General features: G+C 37.0%; 9 non-coding genes and 2 pseudogenes across 9 annotated transcripts; all 11 read right to left on the reverse strand.

The window, feature by feature from the left end:
- Positions 1-1,489: 1,489 nt before the first annotated feature.
- LOC125024688 lies at positions 1,490-1,608 on the reverse strand. The gene has a single exon (XR_007114793.1). It is a non-coding gene; the product is annotated as a 5S ribosomal RNA (ribosomal RNA).
- Positions 1,609-4,604: 2,996 nt separating this feature from the next.
- On the reverse strand, positions 4,605-4,721 carry LOC125024737 (annotated as a pseudogene).
- Positions 4,722-6,116: 1,395 nt separating this feature from the next.
- LOC125024738 lies at positions 6,117-6,234 on the reverse strand (annotated as a pseudogene).
- Positions 6,235-7,679: 1,445 nt separating this feature from the next.
- On the reverse strand, positions 7,680-7,798 carry LOC125024732. The gene has a single exon (XR_007114835.1). It is a non-coding gene; the product is annotated as a 5S ribosomal RNA (ribosomal RNA).
- Positions 7,799-9,182: 1,384 nt separating this feature from the next.
- LOC125024733 lies at positions 9,183-9,299 on the reverse strand. The gene has a single exon (XR_007114836.1). It is a non-coding gene; the product is annotated as a 5S ribosomal RNA (ribosomal RNA).
- A 1,447-nt stretch (positions 9,300-10,746) lies between these two features.
- Positions 10,747-10,865, reverse strand: LOC125024699. Its single transcript, XR_007114804.1, has one exon. It is a non-coding gene; the product is annotated as a 5S ribosomal RNA (ribosomal RNA).
- Positions 10,866-12,255: 1,390 nt separating this feature from the next.
- On the reverse strand, positions 12,256-12,374 carry LOC125024708. Its single transcript, XR_007114812.1, has one exon. It is a non-coding gene; the product is annotated as a 5S ribosomal RNA (ribosomal RNA).
- Positions 12,375-13,821: 1,447 nt separating this feature from the next.
- On the reverse strand, positions 13,822-13,939 carry LOC125024735. The gene has a single exon (XR_007114838.1). It is a non-coding gene; the product is annotated as a 5S ribosomal RNA (ribosomal RNA).
- A 1,390-nt stretch (positions 13,940-15,329) lies between these two features.
- LOC125024709 lies at positions 15,330-15,448 on the reverse strand. Its single transcript, XR_007114813.1, has one exon. It is a non-coding gene; the product is annotated as a 5S ribosomal RNA (ribosomal RNA).
- A 1,447-nt stretch (positions 15,449-16,895) lies between these two features.
- LOC125024711 lies at positions 16,896-17,014 on the reverse strand. Its single transcript, XR_007114815.1, has one exon. It is a non-coding gene; the product is annotated as a 5S ribosomal RNA (ribosomal RNA).
- A 1,390-nt stretch (positions 17,015-18,404) lies between these two features.
- LOC125024710 lies at positions 18,405-18,523 on the reverse strand. The gene has a single exon (XR_007114814.1). It is a non-coding gene; the product is annotated as a 5S ribosomal RNA (ribosomal RNA).
- Between the last annotated feature and the right edge of the window lie 1,233 nt (positions 18,524-19,756).

Consider the following 19,756-nt stretch of genomic DNA (forward strand, 5'->3'; position numbering starts at 1 on the left):
GTATGATTCGTTGGCATCCATCAGTCCAACATTAACTAAACTTTGTGTGTCTGCTCAAATTTGCCTTCATAAGGTAGCTTTCATTTTGCCAGCATTATCTTAAGTAATCTATAAACATTCCAGTCAATTACTTGAGATACTCACTCACAATATATGCATCAATCACAACCGACCCACTATCGGCAGTATAAAGAACGGCCTAAATCAAATGTCATCACTTGTATGCACCTCCGTAAGCCTTGTGCCATTTTGGAGCTGATGCCCAACTCTGTAAAAAGGCAGGGTCTACAAAATAATGCAAACGGAACTGAGCAAAATGATTATAAATCTGCGTACAATGTACATTGCCGCCACGGTCCCCTAGAAGGAGCTAAATGAATACTAAGTCCTAATCAAAATGCAGATTGCTAGTCAATCTTGAATCTTGAGTACTTTTTATACAACTCTTTGCTGTTAAAAAAAGTTGCCAAATTTTTTTTGAATTATCAGTATATTAGTTGTATCTGCATTATGATTAATACTTTTATTCCCCTTTTTTATCAAACCCTTTTCTCATTTTTAAAAGCGTTCGGTTTGTTGCTATCAAAATTAGGATTATTGCCATGCTAATCATAATAGTGGTGCGCTCTCATTTAGCGATGGACCGATACACAGAAATGTCTAAAGCGGTACCGAATACAGGTTCCCTTTAAACAATGGCTAAGGTAATTCGGGTATTCGGGTTCTTTGTAAATCCTAAAGGGGGATATTTATGCCAATGCCAAGCAAGGATCGCTGACATTGTTGTTGTTAAAAAAAATATCCCCACTGACAGCTCTATATCCACTTCAATATGATACAATGGGGTTGGGTGCAGCAAATTTTTTTTCCTTCTCGTGTATCATGCTTGTAATTTTGATGTAATGCCAATACCAAGTTGATTACCCAAATCATTTTCAACATAAGAATATTAAATGATGTCTCCTACGCCCCAGTAACAAAAATTACACTTACAACTGACAGCACGCTCATAGTACTCTGTGTATTAAGATGTTATTAAGGGATCAAGAGTGATTATGCTGTTATCAACATTATCATTATTGTCATGGCAATTGATGGTGAGATGTTTCTGTAATGATTAATGTAAATCATGAGTATCATTATAATGGTGGTGATAAAAATTTAAAGTTTACAATTGGAATGACAAATTTAAAAAGTAGGCATGCGATGACAATAAATGTAATTGTAATCCAAAACCCCAAAAGGTAATGGGTTGGTAAGTTAACAATTAGATTTTTAAATTTAAAGATAGAGATCATATAAAAAGGGGATAAATAATCATTTGAAAGCGTGACCCTCCTTCACTCTAAAACCGACGGCGTTGGGGTCTTACTCTATTTCCCCATTGACAGAAGTATAAATTTCAATTGATGTATTAACAACTAGAAGGGAGGCTTTTTACAATGACAAAGAAAAAAACATAACACATTTTTGCATATATATAATAAAATGCCAACGGCATCTGGTGTTCCCAGGCGGTCACCCATCCAAGTACTGACCAGACCCAACGCTGCTTAACTTCGCTGATCGGACGAGAAGCGGTGCTTTCAACGTGGTATGATCGTTGGCATCTATACCAGTCCAACATTAACTAACCTTGTGTGTCTGCTCAAATTTTCATTCATGATGTATCTTTCATTTTGTTGCAGCATTCTGAATTATCATGACATCCCAGTCATATTACTGAGATGCTCACAATATATGCTCAATCACAACCGACCACTATCGGCACTATAAGCAACGCTAAATCACTTGTCAGCACTTTTATGCAGCTGCCTTAAAAGCCTTTTGCCAATTTTGGAGCTGTGCAACTCTGTAAACAATGCAGGGTCTACACATAATGCATAAGAAACTGATGCAAAATGATATTGCACATGCTTATAATCTGTGTACAATGTACATTGCCGCCACGGTCACGAGAAGGAGCTAAATGATATAAGCTAGTCCTAATCAAATGCAGATTACTAGTCAATCTTGAATCTTGAGTACTTTTCATACAACGCTTTGCTGTTATTATGTTGCCACTTTTGTTGAATTATCAGTATTATTAGTTGCATTTGCATTTGCATATTACTTGCAGTTCCTTTATTTATCACCCTATTCTCTATGTTTTAATAGCGTCCGTTATTGGTGCCAATCAACATTAGGATTATTGCCAATGGTAATCATGAGAATGATGCTGCTATAATCAGTGATGGACATCGATACACAGAATTATCTAAAGCGATACCGATACACAGGTTCTTGAACAATGGCTAAGGGAATTCTGATATTCGATTCTCTGTAAAATAGCTAAAGCGATATCTATACGAATACATGTATCGCTGACACTCTTGTTGTAAGAGAAAATGTCCCCACTGACAGCCATGTATCTGACTTCAATGTTGATACAATGTAATGACTGCAGCGAAATTGTTTTCTTCTCGTGTATCATGCTTGTAAATTTTGATGTAATGCAGATTACCAAGATTGATTACCAAATGATTTCAACATAAGAATTTACTGATGTCTCCTTACGCCACAGTAACAACATTACACTTACAACTGACAGCTACGCTCATAGTGCTCATGTAGGTAGTAGTAATGGTAATCGTATTGTCATTTTCCGGATCTGAATGGTACAGAACCAAAGCTTCAAAACTGCTGCCAAATCTATTGCTAAAACTTGATCGGAGTCTTTTTGTTAGCCTGATAATCATAATTACAATGATCTTAAATTTTTATTTTGTGTTGCTAATATCATTATTAATGTGGTTTTATTGATAACACCATCACTATCACTTGCTTTAGTATACCCCATTCGTTTTCGTTATATCCTTCACTCTAAATCCGACGGTGTTTGGCTCTTTCCTTTTTTCGTATTGATAGAAGTATAATTTTAACTGACTATTAATCAAATGGAAGAAGGGGGCCCTTAAAAATACAAAAAGAAATACATTACATATCGAGCAAAGTATATGATAAAATGCCAACACAAAATCTGGTGTTCCCAGGCGGTCACCCATCCCAAGTACTGACCAGACCCAACGCTGCTTAAACTTCGCTACGGAACGAGAAGCGGTGCTTTCCCAAAGTGGTATGAACGTTGGCAATCCATCAGTCCAACATTAACAAAATTTGTGTGTCTGCTCAAATTTGCCTTCATAAGGTTTTTGCCCCCTTTTATTTTGCCAGCATTCAGTATCATGACATCCAGTCATATTACTGAGATACCCACTCACAATAATGCCATCAATCACAACCGACCACTATCGGCAGTATAAGCAAGGCCCAAATCAAATGTCATCACTTGTATGCCAAACCCGCCTTAACCTTGTGCCCTTTTTTGGAGCTGTGCCCCTCTGTAAACAAAGCAGGGGCTAAAAAAATAATGCAAACGGAACTGAGCAAATGATTATAAATCTGCGTACAAAGTACATGCCCGCCACGGTCACTAGAAGGAGCTAAATGATATAGCTAGTCCCTAATCAGAAATGCAGATTGCTAGTCCCAATTTTTGAATCTTGAGTACTTTTCATACACTCTTTGCTGTTATTATGTTTCCATTTTTGTTGAATTATCAGTATCAATTTGTTGTATCGCATTATGATTATTACTGTATTTTTCCTTTATTATCACCATTATCTCTATTTTAATAGCGTTCGGGTTTTTGTTGCTTAAACAAAAATTGGATTATTGCCCTGCTAATCATAAAAAGTGGGGGCTGCTCTCATTTAGCGATGGACGTCGATACACAAATTGTCTAAGCGGTACCGATATACAGGTTCCCTTTAAACAAAGGCTAAGGTAATTCGATATTCGGATTCTTTGTAAATCGCTAAAGGGGATTTTTAAGCCAATGCCAAACAAGGATCGCTGACACTTTGTTTTTTAAGAAAATATCCCCACTGACAGCTCATATCTCACTTCAAAATTTGATACAATGGAGTGGCTGCAGCAGAATTCCCCCTTTTTCCCTTCCGGTATCATGCTTGTGAATTTTGATTAATGCCGAATACCAAGGGGGTTTATTTCCAAAAACATTTCAACATAAGAAAAATTACTGATGTCTCCTACGCCCACCGTAACAACAATTACACTTACAACTGACAGCTACGCTCATAGTACTCTGTGTATTAGAGTGTTATTAAGTATCAAGAGTGATTATTGCTGTTATCAACATTATCATTATTGTCATGGCAATGATGGTGATGATGGTACTAGTAATGATTAATGTAATCATGAGTGATCATTATAATGGTGGTAATAACATTAATGTGACAATTGGAATGACAATTAAACAGTAGGCATGTCGATGACAATAAATGTAATTGTAATCCAACCACAAAAGGTAATGATTGGTAAGTTAACAATTAGATGAAATTAATGATAGAGATAAATATAAAGGGCATAATAAACTCATTTGAAAGCGTGACCATCCTTCACTCTAAATCCGACGGCGTTGGCTCTTACTCTATTTCGCATTGACAGAAGTATAATTTCAATTGATGTATTAATCAACTAAAGCAGGGCTGTTACAAGTGACAAAAAAAAGACATAACACATTTAGCATATATATAAAAAAATGCCAACGGCATTGGTGTTCCCAGGCGGTCACCCATCCAAGTACTGACCAGACCCAACGCTGCTTAACTTCGCTGATCGAGACGAGAAGCGGTGCTTTCACGTGTATGATCGTTGGCATCTACCAGTCCAACATTAACAAACCCTTTTTTGTGTGTCTCTCAAATTTTCATTCATGATGTATCTTTCATTTGGCAGCATTCTGAATTATCATGACATCCCATTCATATTACTGAGATGCTCACAATATAGCATCAATCACAACCGACCACTATCGGCACTATAAGCAACGCTAAATCCTTGTCAGCACTTTTATGCAGCTGCCTTAAAAGCCTTTTGCCAATTTTGGAGCTGTGCAACTCTGTAAACAATGCAGGTCTACACATAATGCATAAGAAACTGAGCAAAATGATATTGCACATGCTTATAAATCTGTGTACAATGTACATTGCCGCCACGGTCACGAGAAGGAGCTAAATGATATAGCTAGTCCTAATCAGAAATGCAGATTACTAGTCAATCTTGAATCTTGAGTACTTTTCATACAACGCTTTGCTGTTATTATGTTGCCACTTTTGTTGGAATTATCAGTATATAGTTTCATTTGCATTGCTGCATTATTACTTGTAGTTCCTTTATTATCACCTTATCTCTATGTTTAATAGCGTCCGGTTATTGGTGCCATCAACATTAGGATTATTGCCATGGTAATCATGAGAATGATGCTGCTATAATCAGTGATGGACATCGATACACAGAATTATCTAAAGCGATACCGATACACAGGTTCTTGAAACAATGGCTAAGGGAATTCTGATATTCGGATTCTCTGTAAATAGCTAAAGCGATATCTATACGAATACATGTATCGCTGACACTTTGTTGTAAGAAAAATGTCCCCACTGACAGCCATGTATCTGACTTCAATGTTTGATACAATGTAATGACTGCAGCAGAAATTGTTTTCTTCTCGTGTATCATGCTTGTAAATTTTGATGTAATGCAGATTACCAAGATTGATTACCAAATGATTTCAACATAAGAATATTACTGATGTCTCCTACGCCACAGTAACAACAATTACACTTACAACTGACAGCTACGCTCATAGTGCTCATGTAGGTATAGTAATGGTAATCGTATTGTCATTTTCCGGATCTGAATGGTACAGAACCAAAGCTTCAAAACTGCTGCCAAATCAATTGCTAAAAACTTGATCGTGAGTCTTTTTTGTTAGCCTGATATCATAATTACAATGATCTTATTCTTATTTGTGTTTGCTATATCATTATTAATTGTGGTTATTGATAACACCATCACTATCACTTTGCTTTAGTTATACCCCTATTCGTTTTCCTGTTTATCCTTCACTCTAAATCCGACGGTGTTGGGTCTTTTCTCTATTTTTGTATGATAGAATATAATTTCAAACTGATCTATTAATCAAATGGAAGAAGGGCCGTTAAAAGTACAAAAAGAAATACATTACATATCGAGCATGTATATGATAAAATGCCAACAGCATCTGGTGTTCCCCAGGCGGTCACCCATCCAAGTACTGACCAACCCAACGCTGCTTAACTTCGCTGATCGGACGAGAAGCGGTGCTTTCAACGTGGTATATCGTTTTGGGATCCCTCAGTCCAACATTAACTAACTTTGTGTGTCTGCTCAAATTTGCCTTCATAAAAGGGAGCTTTCATTTTGCCAGCATTCTGAAGTATCATGACATTCCAGTCATATTACTGAGATACTCACTCACAATATATGCATCAATCACAACCGACCACTACGGGAGTATAAGCAAGGCTAAATCAAATGTCATCACTTGTATGCAAACCCGCCTTAAGCCTTGTGCCATTTTTGGAGCTGTGCCACTCTGTAAACAATGCAGGGTCTACAAATAATGCAAACGGAACGAGCAAAATGAAATTTTAAATCTGCGTACAATGTACATTGCCCACGGTCACTAGAAGGAGCTAAATGATATAGCTAGTCCTAACAGAAATGCAGATTGCTAGTCAATCTTGAATCTAGAGTACTTTCATACAACTCTTTGCTTTATTATGTTGCCATTTTTGTTGGAATTATCAGTATCATTAGTTGTTATCTGCATTATGATTATTACTTGTATTTCCTTTATTATCACCATTATCTCTATTTTTAATAGCGTTCGGTTATTGTTTTCTATCACATTAGGATTATTGCCATGCTAATCATAATAGTGGTGCTGCTCTCATTAGCGATGGACGTCGATACACAGAATTGTCTAAAGCGGTACCGATATACAGGTTCTGAAACAAATGGCTAAGGTAATTCTGATATTCGGATTCTTTGTAAATCGCTAAAGCGATATTTATGCCAATGCCAAGCAAGGATCGCTGACACTTTGTTGTAAGAAATATCCCCACTGACAGCTCTATATCTCACTCAAATTTGATACAATGGAGTGGCTGCAGCAGAATTCTTTTCCTTCTCGTGTATCATGCTTGTGAATTTTGATGTAATGCCGAATACCAAGGTTGATTACCAAATCATTGCAACATAAGAATATTACTGATGTCTCCTACGCCACAGTAACAACAATTACACTTACAACTGACAGCTACGCTCATAGTACTCTTGTGTATTAAGAGTGTTATTAAGTATCAAGAGTGATTATTGCTGTTATCAACATTATCATTATTGTCTGGCAATGATGGTGATGATGGTACTGTAATGATTAATGTAAATCATGAGTGATCATTATAATGGTGGTGATAACATTAATGGTGACAATTGGAATGACAATTAAACAGTAGGCATGTCGATGACAATAAATGTAATTGTAATCCAACCACAAAAGGTAATGATTGGTAAGTTAACAATTAGATGAAATTAATGATAGAGATCATATAAAGGGCATAATAATCATTTGAAAGCGTGACCATCCTTCACTCTAAATCCGACGGCGTTGGCTCTTACTCTATTTCGCATTGACAGAAGTATAATTTCAATTGATGTATTAATCAACTAGAAGCAGGGCTGTTACAAGTGACAAAGAAAGACATAACACATTTAGCATATATATAATAAAATGCCAACGGCATCGGGTGTTCCCAGGCGGTCACCCATCCAAGTACTGACCAGACCCAACGCTGCTTAACTTCGCTGATCGGACGAGAAGCGGTGCTTTCAACGTGGTATGATCGTTGGCATCTACCAGTCCAACATTAACTAACCTTGTGTGTCTGCCCCAAATTTTCATTCATGATGTATCTTTCATTTTGGCAGCATTCTGAATTATCATGACATCCCAGTCATATTACTGAGATGCTCACAATATATGCATCAATCACAACCGACCACTATCGGCACTATAAGCAACGCTAAATCACTTGTCAGCACTTTTATGCAGCTGCCTTAAAAGCCTTTTGCCAATTTTGGAGCTGTGCAACTCTGTAAACAATGCAGGGTCTACACATAATGCATAAGAAACTGAGCAAAATGATATTGCACATGCTTATAAATCTGTGTACAATGTACATTGCCGCCACGGTCACGAGAAGGAGCTAAATGATATAGCTAGTCCTAATCAGAAATGCAGATTACTAGTCAATCTTGAATCTTGAGTACTTTCATACAACGCTTTGCTGTTATTATGTTGCCACTTTTGTTGGAATTATCAGTATTATTAGTTGCATTTGCATTTGCATTATTACTTGTAGTTCCTTTATTATCACCCTTATCTCTATGTTTAATAGCGTTCCGGTTATTGGTGCCATCAACATTAGGATTATTGCCATGGTAATCATAAAATGATGCTGCTATAATCAGTGATGGACATCGATACACAGAATTATCTAAAGCGATACCGATACACAGGTTCTTGAAACAATGGCTAAGGAATTCTGATATTCGGATTCTCTGTAAATAGCTAAAGCGATATCTATAACGAATACATGTATCGCTGACACTTTGTTGTAAGAAAATGTCCCCACTGACAGCCATGTATCTGACTTCAATGTTTGATACAATGTAATGACTGCAGCAGAAATTGTTTTCTTCTCGTGTATCATGCTTGTAAATTTTGATGTAATGCAGATTACCAAGATTGATTACCAAATGATTTCAACATAAGAATATTACTGATGTCTCCTACGCCACAGTAACAACAATTACACTTACAACTGACAGCTACGCTCATAGTGCTCATGTAGGTAGTAGTAATGGTAATGTATTGTCATTTCCGGATCTGAATGGTACGAACCAAAGCTTCAAAACTGCTGCCAAATCTATTGCTAAAACTTGATCGTGAGTCTTTTTGTTAGCCTGATATCATAATTACAATGATCTTATTCTTATTTGTGTTGCTAATATCATTATTAATGTGGTTATTGATAACACCATCACTATCACTTTGCTTTAGTTATACCCTATTCGTTTTCTGTTTATCCTTCACTCAAATCCGACGGTGTTGGCTCTTACTCTATTTCGTATTGATAGAAGTATAATTTCAACTGATCTATTAATCAAATGGAAGAAGGGCCGTTAAAAGTGACAAAAAGAAATACATTACATATCGAAGGTATATGATAAAATGCCAACAGCATTGGTGTTCCCAGGCGGTCACCCATCCAAGTACTGACCAACCCAACGCTGCTTAACTTCGCTGATCGGACGAGAAGCGGTGCTTTCAACGTGGTATGATCGTTGGCATCCATCAGTCCAACATTAACTAACTTTGTGTGTCTGCTCAAATTTGCCTTCATAAGGTAGCTTTCATTTTGCCAGCATTCTGAAGTATCATGACATTCCAGTCATATTACTGAGATACTCACTCACAATATATGCATCAATCACAACCGACCACTATCGGCAGTATAAGCAAGGCTAAATCAAATGTCATCACTTGTATGCACCTGCCTTAAGCCTTGTGCCATTTTTGGAGCTGTGCCACTCTGTAAACAATGCAGGGTCTACAAATAATGCAAACGGAACTGAGCAAAATGATTATAAATCTGCGTACAATGTACATTGCCGCCACGGTCACTAGAAGGAGCTAAATGATATAGCTAGTCCTAATCAGAAATGCAGATTGCTAGTCAATCTTGAATCTTGAGTACTTTCATACAACTCTTTGCTGTTATTATGTTGCCATTTTTGTTGGAATTATCAGTATCATTAGTTGTATCTGCATTATGATTATTACTTGTAGTTCCTTTATTATCACCATTATCTCTATTTTTAATAGCGTTCGGTTATTGTTGCTATCAACATTAGGATTATTGCCATGCTAATCATAATAGTGGTGCTGCTCTCATTTAGCGATGGACGTCGATACACAGAATTGTCTAAAGCGGTACCGATATACAGGTTCTTGAAACAATGGCTAAGGTAATTCTGATATTCGGATTCTTTGTAAATCGCTAAAGCGATATTTATGCCAATGCCAAGCAAGGATCGCTGACACTTTGTTGTAAGAAAATATCCCCACTGACAGCTCTATATCTCACTTCAATATTTGATACAATGGAGTGGCTGCAGCAGAATTCTTTTCCTTCTCGTGTATCATGCTTGTGAATTTTGATGTAATGCCGAATACCAAGGTTGATTACCAAATCATTGCAACATAAGAATATTACTGATGTCTCCTACGCCACAGTAACAACAATTACACTTACAACTGACAGCTACGCTCATAGTACTCTGTGTATTAAGAGTGTTATTAAGTATCAAGAGTGATTATTGCTGTTATCAACATTATCATTATTGTCATGGCAATGATGGTGATGATGGTACTGTAATGATTAATGTAAATCATGAGTGATCATTATAATGGTGGTGATAACATTAATGGTGACAATTGGAATGACAATTAAACAGTAGGCATGTCGATGACAATAAATGTAATTGTAATCCAACCACAAAAGGTAATGATTGGTAAGTTAACAATTAGATGAAATTAATGATAGAGATCATATAAAGGGCATAATAATCATTTGAAAGCGTGACCATCCTTCACTCTAAATCCGACGGCGTTGGCTCTTACTCTATTTCGCATTGACAGAAGTATAATTTCAATTGATGTATTAATCAACTAGAAGCAGGGCTGTTACAAGTGACAAAGAAAGACATAACACATTTAGCATATATATAATAAAATGCCAACGGCATCTGGTGTTCCCAGGCGGTCACCCATCCAAGTACTGACCAGACCCAACGCTGCTTAACTTCGCTGATCGGACGAGAAGCGGTGCTTTCAACGTGGTATGATCGTTGGCATCTACCAGTCCAACATTAACTAACCTTGTGTGTCTGCTCAAATTTTCATTCATGATGTATCTTTCATTTTGGCAGCATTCTGAATTATCATGACATCCCAGTCATATTACTGAGATGCTCACAATATATGCATCAATCACAACCGACCACTATCGGCACTATAAGCAACGCTAAATCACTTGTCAGCACTTTTATGCAGCTGCCTTAAAAGCCTTTTGCCAATTTTGGAGCTGTGCAACTCTGTAAACAATGCAGGGTCTACACATAATGCATAAGAAACTGAGCAAAATGATATTGCACATGCTTATAAATCTGTGTACAATGTACATTGCCGCCACGGTCACGAGAAGGAGCTAAATGATATAGCTAGTCCTAATCAGAAATGCAGATTACTAGTCAATCTTGAATCTTGAGTACTTTCATACAACGCTTTGCTGTTATTATGTTGCCACTTTTGTTGGAATTATCAGTATTATTAGTTGCATTTGCATTTGCATTATTACTTGTAGTTCCTTTATTATCACCCTTATCTCTATGTTTAATAGCGTCCGGTTATTGGTGCCATCAACATTAGGATTATTGCCATGGTAATCATGAGAATGATGCTGCTATAATCAGTGATGGACATCGATACACAGAATTATCTAAAGCGATACCGATACACAGGTTCTTGAAACAATGGCTAAGGGAATTCTGATATTCGGATTCTCTGTAAATAGCTAAAGCGATATCTATACGAATACATGTATCGCTGACACTTTGTTGTAAGAAAATGTCCCCACTGACAGCCATGTATCTGACTTCAATGTTTGATACAATGTAATGACTGCAGCAGAAATTGTTTTCTTCTCGTGTATCATGCTTGTAAATTTTGATGTAATGCAGATTACCAAGATTGATTACCAAATGATTTCAACATAAGAATATTACTGATGTCTCCTACGCCACAGTAACAACAATTACACTTACAACTGACAGCTACGCTCATAGTGCTCATGTAGGTAGTAGTAATGGTAATCGTATTGTCATTTTCCGGATCTGAATGGTACAGAACCAAAGCTTCAAAACTGCTGCCAAATCTATTGCTAAAACTTGATCGTGAGTCTTTTTGTTAGCCTGATATCATAATTACAATGATCTTATTCTTATTTGTGTTGCTAATATCATTATTAATGTGGTTATTGATAACACCATCACTATCACTTTGCTTTAGTTATACCCCTATTCGTTTTCTGTTTATCCTTCACTCTAAATCCGACGGTGTTGGCTCTTACTCTATTTCGTATTGATAGAAGTATAATTTCAACTGATCTATTAATCAAATGGAAGAAGGGCCGTTAAAAGTGACAAAAAGAAATACATTACATATCGAGCATGTATATGATAAAATGCCAACAGCATCTGGTGTTCCCAGGCGGTCACCCATCCAAGTACTGACCAGACCCAACGCTGCTTAACTTCGCTGATCGGACGAGAAGCGGTGCTTTCAACGTGGTATGATCGTTGGCATCCATCAGTCCAACATTAACTAACTTTGTGTGTCTGCTCAAATTTGCCTTCATAAGGTAGCTTTCATTTTGCCAGCATTCTGAAGTATCATGACATTCCAGTCATATTACTGAGATACTCACTCACAATATATGCATCAATCACAACCGACCACTATCGGCAGTATAAGCAAGGCTAAATCAAATGTCATCACTTGTATGCACCTGCCTTAAGCCTTGTGCCATTTTTGGAGCTGTGCCACTCTGTAAACAATGCAGGGTCTACAAATAATGCAAACGGAACTGAGCAAAATGATTATAAATCTGCGTACAATGTACATTGCCGCCACGGTCACTAGAAGGAGCTAAATGATATAGCTAGTCCTAATCAGAAATGCAGATTGCTAGTCAATCTTGAATCTTGAGTACTTTCATACAACTCTTTGCTGTTATTATGTTGCCATTTTTGTTGGAATTATCAGTATCATTAGTTGTATCTGCATTATGATTATTACTTGTAGTTCCTTTATTATCACCATTATCTCTATTTTTAATAGCGTTCGGTTATTGTTGCTATCAACATTAGGATTATTGCCATGCTAATCATAATAGTGGTGCTGCTCTCATTTAGCGATGGACGTCGATACACAGAATTGTCTAAAGCGGTACCGATATACAGGTTCTTGAAACAATGGCTAAGGTAATTCTGATATTCGGATTCTTTGTAAATCGCTAAAGCGATATTTATGCCAATGCCAAGCAAGGATCGCTGACACTTTGTTGTAAGAAAATATCCCCACTGACAGCTCTATATCTCACTTCAATATTTGATACAATGGAGTGGCTGCAGCAGAATTCTTTTCCTTCTCGTGTATCATGCTTGTGAATTTTGATGTAATGCCGAATACCAAGGTTGATTACCAAATCATTGCAACATAAGAATATTACTGATGTCTCCTACGCCACAGTAACAACAATTACACTTACAACTGACAGCTACGCTCATAGTACTCTGTGTATTAAGAGTGTTATTAAGTATCAAGAGTGATTATTGCTGTTATCAACATTATCATTATTGTCATGGCAATGATGGTGATGATGGTACTGTAATGATTAATGTAAATCATGAGTGATCATTATAATGGTGGTGATAACATTAATGGTGACAATTGGAATGACAATTAAACAGTAGGCATGTCGATGACAATAAATGTAATTGTAATCCAACCACAAAAGGTAATGATTGGTAAGTTAACAATTAGATGAAATTAATGATAGAGATCATATAAAGGGCATAATAATCATTTGAAAGCGTGACCATCCTTCACTCTAAATCCGACGGCGTTGGCTCTTACTCTATTTCGCATTGACAGAAGTATAATTTCAATTGATGTATTAATCAACTAGAAGCAGGGCTGTTACAAGTGACAAAGAAAGACATAACACATTTAGCATATATATAATAAAATGCCAACGGCATCTGGTGTTCCCAGGCGGTCACCCATCCAAGTACTGACCAGACCAACGCTGCTTAACTTCGCTGATCGGACGAGAAGCGGTGCTTTCAACGTGGTATGATCGTTGGCATCTACCAGTCCAACATTAACTAACCTTGTGTGTCTGCTCAAATTTTCATTCATGATGTATCTTTCATTTTGGCAGCATTCTGAATTATCATGACATCCCAGTCATATTACTGAGATGCTCACAATATATGCATCAATCACAACCGACCACTATCGGCACTATAAGCAACGCTAAATCACTTGTCAGCACTTTTATGCAGCTGCCTTAAAAGCCTTTTGCCAATTTTGGAGCTGTGCAACTCTGTAAACAATGCAGGGTCTACACATAATGCATAAGAAACTGAGCAAAATGATATTGCACATGCTTATAAATCTGTGTACAATGTACATTGCCGCCACGGTCACGAGAAGGAGCTAAATGATATAGCTAGTCCTAATCAGAAATGCAGATTACTAGTCAATCTTGAATCTTGAGTACTTTCATACAACGCTTTGCTGTTATTATGTTGCCACTTTTGTTGGAATTATCAGTATTATTAGTTGCATTTGCATTTGCATTATTACTTGTAGTTCCTTTATTATCACCCTTATCTCTATGTTTAATAGCGTCCGGTTATTGGTGCCATCAACATTAGGATTATTGCCATGGTAATCATGAGAATGATGCTGCTATAATCAGTGATGGACATCGATACACAGAATTATCTAAAGCGATACCGATACACAGGTTCTTGAAACAATGGCTAAGGGAATTCTGATATTCGGATTCTCTGTAAATAGCTAAAGCGATATCTATACGAATACATGTATCGCTGACACTTTGTTGTAAGAAAATGTCCCCACTGACAGCCATGTATCTGACTTCAATGTTTGATACAATGTAATGACTGCAGCAGAAATTGTTTTCTTCTCGTGTATCATGCTTGTAAATTTTGATGTAATGCAGATTACCAAGATTGATTACCAAATGATTTCAACATAAGAATATTACTGATGTCTCCTACGCCACAGTAACAACAATTACACTTACAACTGACAGCTACGCTCATAGTGCTCATGTAGGTAGTAGTAATGGTAATCGTATTGTCATTTTCCGGATCTGAATGGTACAGAACCAAAGCTTCAAAACTGCTGCCAAATCTATTGCTAAAACTTGATCGTGAGTCTTTTTGTTAGCCTGATATCATAATTACAATGATCTTATTCTTATTTGTGTTGCTAATATCATTATTAATGTGGTTATTGATAACACCATCACTATCACTTTGCTTTAGTTATACCCCTATTCGTTTTCTGTTTATCCTTCACTCTAAATCCGACGGTGTTGGCTCTTACTCTATTTCGTATTGATAGAAGTATAATTTCAACTGATCTATTAATCAAATGGAAGAAGGGCCGTTAAAAGTGACAAAAAGAAATACATTACATATCGAGCATGTATATGATAAAATGCCAACAGCATCTGGTGTTCCCAGGCGGTCACCCATCCAAGTACTGACCAGACCCAACGCTGCTTAACTTCGCTGATCGGACGAGAAGCGGTGCTTTCAACGTGGTATGATCGTTGGCATCCATCAGTCCAACATTAACTAACTTTGTGTGTCTGCTCAAATTTGCCTTCATAAGGTAGCTTTCATTTTGCCAGCATTCTGAAGTATCATGACATTCCAGTCATATTACTGAGATACTCACTCACAATATATGCATCAATCACAACCGACCACTATCGGCAGTATAAGCAAGGCTAAATCAAATGTCATCACTTGTATGCACCTGCCTTAAGCCTTGTGCCATTTTTGGAGCTGTGCCACTCTGTAAACAATGCAGGGTCTACAAATAATGCAAACGGAACTGAGCAAAATGATTATAAATCTGCGTACAATGTACATTGCCGCCACGGTCACTAGAAGGAGCTAAATGATATAGCTAGTCCTAATCAGAAATGCAGATTGCTAGTCAATCTTGAATCTTGAGTACTTTCATACAACTCTTTGCTGTTATTATGTTGCCATTTTTGTTGGAATTATCAGTATCATTAGTTGTATCTGCATTATGATTATTACTTGTAGTTCCTTTATTATCACCATTATCTCTATTTTTAATAGCGTTCGGTTATTGTTGCTATCAACATTAGGATTATTGCCATGCTAATCATAATAGTGGTGCTGCTCTCATTTAGCGATGGACGTCGATACACAGAATTGTCTAAAGCGGTACCGATATACAGGTTCTTGAAACAATGGCTAAGGTAATTCTGATATTCGGATTCTTTGTAAATCGCTAAAGCGATATTTATGCCAATGCCAAGCAAGGATCGCTGACACTTTGTTGTAAGAAAATATCCCCACTGACAGCTCTATATCTCACTTCAATATTTGATACAATGGAGTGGCTGCAGCAGAATTCTTTTCCTTCTCGTGTATCATGCTTGTGAATTTTGATGTAATGCCGAATACCAAGGTTGATTACCAAATCATTGCAACATAAGAATATTACTGATGTCTCCTACGCCACAGTAACAACAATTACACTTACAACTGACAGCTACGCTCATAGTACTCTGTGTATTAAGAGTGTTATTAAGTATCAAGAGTGATTATTGCTGTTATCAACATTATCATTATTGTCATGGCAATGATGGTGATGATGGTACTGTAATGATTAATGTAAATCATGAGTGATCATTATAATGGTGGTGATAACATTAATGGTGACAATTGGAATGACAATTAAACAGTAGGCATGTCGATGACAATAAATGTAATTGTAATCCAACCACAAAAGGTAATGATTGGTAAGTTAACAATTAGATGAAATTAATGATAGAGATCATATAAAGGGCATAATAATCATTTGAAAGCGTGACCATCCTTCACTCTAAATCCGACGGCGTTGGCTCTTACTCTATTTCGCATTGACAGAAGTATAATTTCAATTGATGTATTAATCAACTAGAAGCAGGGCTGTTACAAGTGACAAAGAAAGACATAACACATTTAGCATATATATAATAAAATGCCAACGGCATCTGGTGTTCCCAGGCGGTCACCCATCCAAGTACTGACCAGACCCAACGCTGCTTAACTTCGCTGATCGGACGAGAAGCGGTGCTTTCAACGTGGTATGATCGTTGGCATCTACCAGTCCAACATTAACTAACCTTGTGTGTCTGCTCAAATTTTCATTCATGATGTATCTTTCATTTTGGCAGCATTCTGAATTATCATGACATCCCAGTCATATTACTGAGATGCTCACAATATATGCATCAATCACAACCGACCACTATCGGCACTATAAGCAACGCTAAATCACTTGTCAGCACTTTTATGCAGCTGCCTTAAAAGCCTTTTGCCAATTTTGGAGCTGTGCAACTCTGTAAACAATGCAGGGTCTACACATAATGCATAAGAAACTGAGCAAAATGATATTGCACATGCTTATAAATCTGTGTACAATGTACATTGCCGCCACGGTCACGAGAAGGAGCTAAATGATATAGCTAGTCCTAATCAGAAATGCAGATTACTAGTCAATCTTGAATCTTGAGTACTTTCATACAACGCTTTGCTGTTATTATGTTGCCACTTTTGTTGGAATTATCAGTATTATTAGTTGCATTTGCATTTGCATTATTACTTGTAGTTCCTTTATTATCACCCTTATCTCTATGTTTAATAGCGTCCGGTTATTGGTGCCATCAACATTAGGATTATTGCCATGGTAATCATGAGAATGATGCTGCTATAATCAGTGATGGACATCGATACACAGAATTATCTAAAGCGATACCGATACACAGGTTCTTGAAACAATGGCTAAGGGAATTCTGATATTCGGATTCTCTGTAAATAGCTAAAGCGATATCTATACGAATACATGTATCGCTGACACTTTGTTGTAAGAAAATGTCCCCACTGACAGCCATGTATCTGACTTCAATGTTTGATACAATGTAATGACTGCAGCAGAAATTGTTTTCTTCTCGTGTATCATGCTTGTAAATTTTGATGTAATGCAGATTACCAAGATTGATTACCAAATGATTTCAACATAAGAATATTACTGATGTCTCCTACGCCACAGTAACAACAATTACACTTACAACTGACAGCTACGCTCATAGTGCTCATGTAGGTAGTAGTAATGGTAATCGTATTGTCATTTTCCGGATCTGAATGGTACAGAACCAAAGCTTCAAAACTGCTGCCAAATCTATTGCTAAAACTTGATCGTGAGTCTTTTTGTTAGCCTGATATCATAATTACAATGATCTTATTCTTATTTGTGTTGCTAATATCATTATTAATGTGGTTATTGATAACACCATCACTATCACTTTGCTTTAGTTATACCCCTATTCGTTTTCTGTTTATCCTTCACTCTAAATCCGACGGTGTTGGCTCTTACTCTATTTCGTATTGATAGAAGTATAATTTCAACTGATCTATTAATCAAATGGAAGAAGGGCCGTTAAAAGTGACAAAAAGAAATACATTACATATCGAGCATGTATATGATAAAATGCCAACAGCATCTGGTGTTCCCAGGCGGTCACCCATCCAAGTACTGACCAGACCCAACGCTGCTTAACTTCGCTGATCGGACGAGAAGCGGTGCTTTCAACGTGGTATGATCGTTGGCATCCATCAGTCCAACATTAACTAACTTTGTGTGTCTGCTCAAATTTGCCTTCATAAGGTAGCTTTCATTTTGCCAGCATTCTGAAGTATCATGACATTCCAGTCATATTACTGAGATACTCACTCACAATATATGCATCAATCACAACCGACCACTATCGGCAGTATAAGCAAGGCTAAATCAAATGTCATCACTTGTATGCACCTGCCTTAAGCCTTGTGCCATTTTTGGAGCTGTGCCACTCTGTAAACAATGCAGGGTCTACAAATAATGCAAACGGAACTGAGCAAAATGATTATAAATCTGCGTACAATGTACATTGCCGCCACGGTCACTAGAAGGAGCTAAATGATATAGCTAGTCCTAATCAGAAATGCAGATTGCTAGTCAATCTTGAATCTTGAGTACTTTCATACAACTCTTTGCTGTTATTATGTTGCCATTTTTGTTGGAATTATCAGTATCATTAGTTGTATCTGCATTATGATTATTACTTGTAGTTCCTTTATTATCACCATTATCTCTATTTTTAATAGCGTTCGGTTATTGTTGCTATCAACATTAGGATTATTGCCATGCTAATCATAATAGTGGTGCTGCTCTCATTTAGCGATGGACGTCGATACACAGAATTGTCTAAAGCGGTACCGATATACAGGTTCTTGAAACAATGGCTAAGGTAATTCTGATATTCGGATTCTTTGTAAATCGCTAAAGCGATATTTATGCCAATGCCAAGCAAGGATCGCTGACACTTTGTTGTAAGAAAATATCCCCACTGACAGCTCTATATCTCACTTCAATATTTGATACAATGGAGTGGCTGCAGCAGAATTCTTTTCCTTCTCGTGTATCATGCTTGTGAATTTTGATGTAATGCCGAATACCAAGGTTGATTACCAAATCATTGCAACATAAGAATATTACTGATGTCTCCTACGCCACAGTAACAACAATTACACTTACAACTGACAGCTACGCTCATAGTACTCTGTGTATTAAGAGTGTTATTAAGTATCAAGAGTGATTATTGCTGTTATCAACATTATCATTATTGTCATGGCAATGATGGTGATGATGGTACTGTAATGATTAATGTAAATCATGAGTGATCATTATAATGGTGGTGATAACATTAATGGTGACAATTGGAATGACAATTAAACAGTAGGCATGTCGATGACAATAAATGTAATTGTAATCCAACCACAAAAGGTAATGATTGGTAAGTTA

The sequence above is a fragment of the Penaeus chinensis genome, unplaced genomic scaffold (assembly GCF_019202785.1).
Source record: "Penaeus chinensis breed Huanghai No. 1 unplaced genomic scaffold, ASM1920278v2 CTG_3461, whole genome shotgun sequence".
NCBI lineage: Eukaryota > Metazoa > Arthropoda > Malacostraca > Decapoda > Penaeidae > Penaeus > Penaeus chinensis.